Source organism: Sturnira hondurensis, unplaced genomic scaffold (genome assembly GCF_014824575.4).
Source record: "Sturnira hondurensis isolate 20B ecotype Veracruz unplaced genomic scaffold, ASM1482457v3 Scaffold0000648, whole genome shotgun sequence".
NCBI classification, from domain to species: domain Eukaryota; kingdom Metazoa; phylum Chordata; class Mammalia; order Chiroptera; family Phyllostomidae; genus Sturnira; species Sturnira hondurensis.
In genome coordinates, this window is record NW_028073279.1 from 1,032,985 (window position 1) to 1,039,241 (window position 6,257).

Here is a 6,257-nt window from a genome sequence, read left to right on the forward strand (position 1 = left end):
GTGCCTGGGGATGGAAAGTTGCAAAGACCCAGAGAGGGGTCTAGCCTTACACCATCCTCTTGGGCTCCTAGAGGGATTGGGAGGGCGTCTTCATAAGAGGGCCACGCTACATGGGGAGTCAGCCTGAGCAAGGTGAGGTGGGCATTGCTGTGGATGGACAGCTCCGCATGTGCTGCAGAACTCCAGTGGGCAGACGAGGAATGGGATGTGGGTGGGCTGTCACTAGGAGTTAGAGCCTTCATGGGACAGGAGATTGGGCATGTTAAAGGGGTGTCAGAAGGGATTTGCAAATATGAAAAGGGAGGGAACTAGAAAGAACCCTGTGATGTTTGGAACTGAAGGCATTGTTATGAATTCATAGAATACAATAACTATAGACAGATATACAAGCAAATACAAATGTAAATACCTACATCCCCAGCTCTGTACATTGACAGGCTTGAGAACAGTGACACAACCACAGCAATCAGCACCTTTAGTTCCAAGGTCATGGCTTTTCAATACTGGGCTCCACTAAAAGAACCCAGGGTTTCTTGGGGGAATGACTGATTCTAGGACTGGGGCAAAGAAAGTAAAAGATGAGCCCAGAACATCTTGTGACAGAAAGAAAACACGTACTCAATGAGTGATGGGGAATGCCACACACAGAACCAGCTCTCTCTACTCAAAAGGAAACAAACTAAGCATCAATATTAAAATATTCGTGAATTATAATAAAAGAGGAATGAGTTCTTAATGATATAAATTTTAAAAACCTAAAGTTTGATGAAGAACTGTATATTTATATACTCCGAAACTATGTCCCAACAAATATGCTGCTTCATCATAAACTAGAAGAGAAACTCAACAATGGAGAAACAAGGAGACACAACCTTGATAAAGTAATCAAAGTGAACGTCACTGTAATGCTAATAAATCTAGATCGTGAGGATGCAATGAGAACACATAGTCATTTTTCAAAATTGCTTCCACAGATGCTTGACCCAAATCTAATCACAAGGGACTCCAGGTAAACACCCAGTGGGAGACACTCTACAGTGTCACTGGCTTCAAGCTTCAAAGGTGTCAGTGTCATGAAAGTCAAGGAAGGATGGAGGAACTATTCCAAACCAAAAGGGACCAAAGGGACACAAGGACTCAATGCTATCTGCTTCTGAACTAGACTTCTTTTGCTCTGGTATGCATTTGGGGCTCACTTAGTGGAAATTGAATGAGGTTGAGAATTAGATGGAAGTAATGTATCAATATTATTTTTATGATTTTGATAGTTTCATAGTGGCTAAGTATACAAATGTTCTCATTTGTAGGAGATACACCCTAAAGTACTCAGGGGTGTTGGGGTAACATGTTGGCAAATGACTCTCAGATAGTTCAGGAGATAAATGTCTTTGTGTAAATTTGAGTCTGTTTTAAGATTAATAAAATAATTTTAAGTTAAAACAAGAGAACAATAGTTACCTGTGAGTTTCCTCTCTAGAGAGATGTAACCATTGGCAACCTTGCTTTATAGTACCCTAGCTTTCGTTTCTGTTCATATACAGGGTATGGCACAAATAACACCCATTTTTCATTATAAAATCTTTTATTATGAAATCATAGATATGTAATTCTGTAACATAAAAATATCACACTCAAGCATGCCATATGACATTTTACGTGAAATGTTCAAATTGCAACTACAAATTACTACATCCATATTATTTCCCTACCAACCACACTCAAGAGGGTGTTACTTCTTCTGCAATCTCTATTTTAAAATATTACTTTATTATTTATTACTTTAGTAAATCTCATCATACTTTTCTTTATTTTTTATAGTTTTTTCACTTAATAATGGCATAATAATTTTCTATTTTATTTAATATTTTTATAACTAAATAATGTAACATGCCTGCTAGTATTTATCACTGAATTCTAAAAATTTATTTAGTCAGTATTTTATAGAACATTTAGGTTGTTTTCAATTTGCCTCTGGTTATTACTTTATAAAAATTTGTAGAAATAAAATTGCTGAGTCAAAGAATATGTATAATTTTAGGATTTTTAAAATATATATTGAAAGTTATCTTTCAGCTTTGCGCAGTGGCAGTATCATAGCCAAGAGGTTTATCCAAGGCGCGATTATTGCTAATTGAAAGTTATTTTTCAGAAAAATTGAACCAAGTTACATTACTATTATCATATAGGAGTGCTCATTCTTCACAAGCTCAGCAATGGTGGTTATTATAGATCATTTTATCTTTTAACAACATCAAATGAAATATTTTAATTTTCATTTGGATCTTAAGTAGATTATATATTATATATATGTGTATACATGTATTAACGTTTATCTTTCTCCTTTTGGAAATTTTCCTTTGCTTATTTCCTATGATGATGACCTTTTCTATTGAATATATTTATAAATTTTCTGTATGTAGAATGAGGTTCACCTTTTATCTCTTATTTATATTGTAGGCATTTTCCATTTCCATTGGCATTGCTTCTGTTTTCATTATTATTAGGGATAAAACCCTCAATTTTCATTTTTCTTTTTTTATGTTGTCAGATGTATTTATTTCACTTACAGCCAAGTTTGGAAAAGCATTTATCACCTGAAAATCACATGAATATATATATAATGCATATATAAATAAACAGAAGGACTATGGGTAACTGCACGTGTATATCAGGCATCTTATTACATTTAAGACACCTGGCCTTTTAAAGGATGGTTTAGACACATACACAGTATGGAGAAATGACAGAAAAGAAAAGTCTTCTTGTTTAAGACCAGAAGAATTCATTTCAAGTCTGGCAGATTCTCTGAGCCTAGTTTTGTTAAAAAAAAATATTACTTATTTCACAAAGTTGTGAAAATTCAAAGGATAATACATGCTACATGTATAGAGTAGTAGTTTAAGATGGTGAATAGAAAGTACCAGAGAAGCATGTCCCTTAAAAAAATCACCACTACAACAACCAAATAAGAAAATGGTCAACACACTTCAAAATCTAGCAACCACAGCCCTGGCTGGTGTAGCTCAGTGGATTGAGCTCGGGCCTGCGAACCACACGATTGCAGTTTGAATCCCAGTCAGGTCACATGCCTGGGTTGCAGGCCAGTTCCCAGCAGGGGACTCACGAGAGGCAACCATACATTGCTATTTCTCTCCCTCTCTCTTTCCTTTCCCCTCTAAAGATAAATAAATTTAAAATCTTAAAAAAAGAATCCAGCAACCACAAATAAGAACCGCACAGTCTAAAGAGCCGTGGCTCCCAAACAACCACCCCTACCTCCTACCCGGCTTGGTAAGGGAGCTGGTGTGAGACAAAGCCTGGAGGTGTTTCTACACAGGACGGCACAATCCCCCCCTGCAAATAGTTTTATAAACCCTGTGGAAGGCATCTCACAAGACCTCACAAAAGAACTAATGTCCAAATACAACAAGAGAGAGAGGGAGATAGATAGATGATAGATACACAGATAGATATTGAGGTTATTACAAAAAATTCATACACGAGATTATGGTGGCTTGGAGCAAGCAAAATGGGGGATGGCAGCTGTGGTGGCGGGAAAGAGGATGAAATTCCGGGTATAAATTGAAGGTGGAGCCTGTGAGATTGGATGTGAGTATGAGAAAAACAATGGAGTCAAGTATAATCCCAACTTTTTGGTGTGAAGAATTGAAAGGTATGGAGTTGCCATTCATTTAAATAGGTAAATTGTAGACCAGTAGGCTTAGATAGGTGGGTGGGAGAGATAAGGAGCTTAGTTTTGGACCAGTTATGTTTAAGATACCTGTTAGATACTTAAATAGAGATGTCAAGTAAACAGTTGAATATAAAAGTGAAAAGTTTAAGAAATCTGTGTAAGATATATAAATTTGAGAAGTATCAGTATACACGTGTGTATCTGTATTTGAATATATTTGAATGTGTATCCTGAGACTGATTTTCTTATGATACAAATAAAATGGGAAAAGAGAGTCACTGAATACCTTAGAAAACAAACTGATAATTAAAACATCATTATGAAATCAAGGGATAAATTATCAGTGACAATTAATAGAATAGTCATTGCTGAAAAGTGAATTGCTAAAGTAATGGAATTAAGATTGTTTACAAAATAAAAAAGAGACTAGAGCAATTAGGATGTGCTAGTTAATAGCTATGAAAGACAGAAAAAGTTCAACATATGGTTAATCAGTTTCCTTAGAATAGATACTCCAATTAGAATAATCTAAAGATCTAGAAAGCATAGAAATTCTGAATAAACTAGCACTTGAGTTGGATGAGTAAAGATTTTATACCTCTTTGCTAGTTAACACTCCTAATGGAGAGTCTTCATTTATTTAAAGCATTACTCTTGTGTCAGTGTTATACAGGGCAAATTTGTTACATGCAATTCAGTGGAATCTGTTTTTTTTCTTGATTGTCTGATCATCTCCATAACATATGGAGATGTTATGGAGATGAAACATATTTAAAACATATCAGTAAAACATATTTACTGATACCCATGTCATAAATACTTGAGACTAAAGTGTGCTTAAATTCCTTTCATCACCAGTTTTGTATGAACATGACAGCTACAGAGTTGTAGCAATCACTAAATTGAATTTTATTGTAAGCCTAACAAATATGAAAGTGAAAGAATATATATTTTTCTGATAATCAAGTTGAAGAAATTTCTGTTTAGGATGTAAAAATTTGTAAGAAGCCATTGCTCTCTCTACCTAATCACCAAAACAAACTGTTTAAGATTTAAAGTCATTGTAGAGCAAGAACACAAAGTATCCTAAATGGACCATATTCCAGGATATAGCATGACTTCACAGAAGAGAAGAGAAACGTGTCCGCTCTGATTCCTACTGGAACAGCAGGAGGAGGAAGAATTTACCGCAGATAAGGATAAGGAAGAACCAACCAAACTCTCAAAGAACTTATTATGATGGCTGCAAATGGGCAGGTATGACAGATGAGAATTCCAAGGAGCCTCGGACACAGACCGATCTGTATCCACCCACCGACCCTCTCCTAAGGTCTGCGCTGAATGGTTGGGGGCAGGAGAGGTGAGAAAGTGCGAAGACAGGCAGCTGCCAGAATGCAGGAGACAGAGCAAGAGCATAGAAGGCATAGAAGGAACCCATTCAAGGACCTCTGGGATTTCAACTACCAATGTTGGGGTGGGGCAGGAGAGCCAAAAAATGCTCTCCAAGGCATTCTCGACTTTCATAGAGTATGAACAGCTACCCGCTAAAGTTGGCAGCAGAGCAACAGGGAGGTGAGAGACGTCCTGTGCATAAATCCTTGAGCAAGGCTGGAGAGCAGAGGACTTTCAAGGAACTCCCAAATCTGGCACCCTTGCTACAAGCAGACAAGGACCCTCTGGAGTTCAGAAGTCTGGAGGCGTTGTTGGAAAGCACAGAGACCTCAGCAATCTTTCCATGCTCAGAGCCTATCTCCTACTGATGGAAAAACTTGATCCCGTTCTCAAACATTTAAAGCCAATAGTGAACTGACTTCAACAAACACTTCAAAAAAGGCAAGATCCACCTGCAGCACAAGTTGGAATAACTTGGCACCGCTTCGTCACTAGTGCAGTCTGGCAAGAAATAGGGTGCATGCTCTTTTCTGGAGGCAAATAATACTTATCTGTTCTCTATTGCTCTTTTACTGAAGCCAAGGAACTTACACTCATGATCCATGGACATGAACTAAGGAGTGAGGGATTGCTGGAGGGAATGGGGGTACTGGGTAGAGAGCAGCAAAGGGGGAAAATTGAGACAACTGTAATAACATAATCAAGAAAATATACTTAAAAATATCTGGAATACATTAAAGCATTACAAGGTACACACAGAAGCAAAAAGATGTGCCCGAGAGAGGAAGCAGTGAGTAGAAGCAGACTCAGAGGTGACTCAGTTGTTGGAATTACCAGACCAGGACTTTAAATAACAATAATACCAGCACTAAAGGATCTAATGGAAAAGGTGAACACCGTGCACGAAGAGAGGAGGAACTTAAGCCCAGACATGCAAACCATAAAATAGAGCCAAACCAATATAGAGGAGCAAATCTGAGCACTGTGTGGGTGGTGCTCGGCACTTACATCTGTACCCAAATAACCTCTGTGGAGAGAGGGCTGTAAGTTAAAAGGAAGAAGGAGAAGGAAGAGGAGTGAGGGGAGGGGAGATTAGTGATGTTGGGTGTACACTACTGTACCTAATAAAAGCAGCAGTGAAGGAGAGTAAGTGTGCTAACTCCCTGGGGAA

The 6,257-nt window shown here is 37.7% G+C and overlaps 1 non-coding gene across 1 annotated transcript; it reads left to right on the forward strand.

Moving 5' to 3' along the window:
• The first annotated feature begins 2,071 nt into the window (after positions 1-2,071).
• LOC118985692 (U4 spliceosomal RNA) lies at positions 2,072-2,218 on the forward strand. Its single transcript, XR_005066173.1, has one exon. It is a non-coding gene; the product is annotated as a U4 spliceosomal RNA (small nuclear RNA).
• Positions 2,219-6,257: the final 4,039 nt, after the last annotated feature.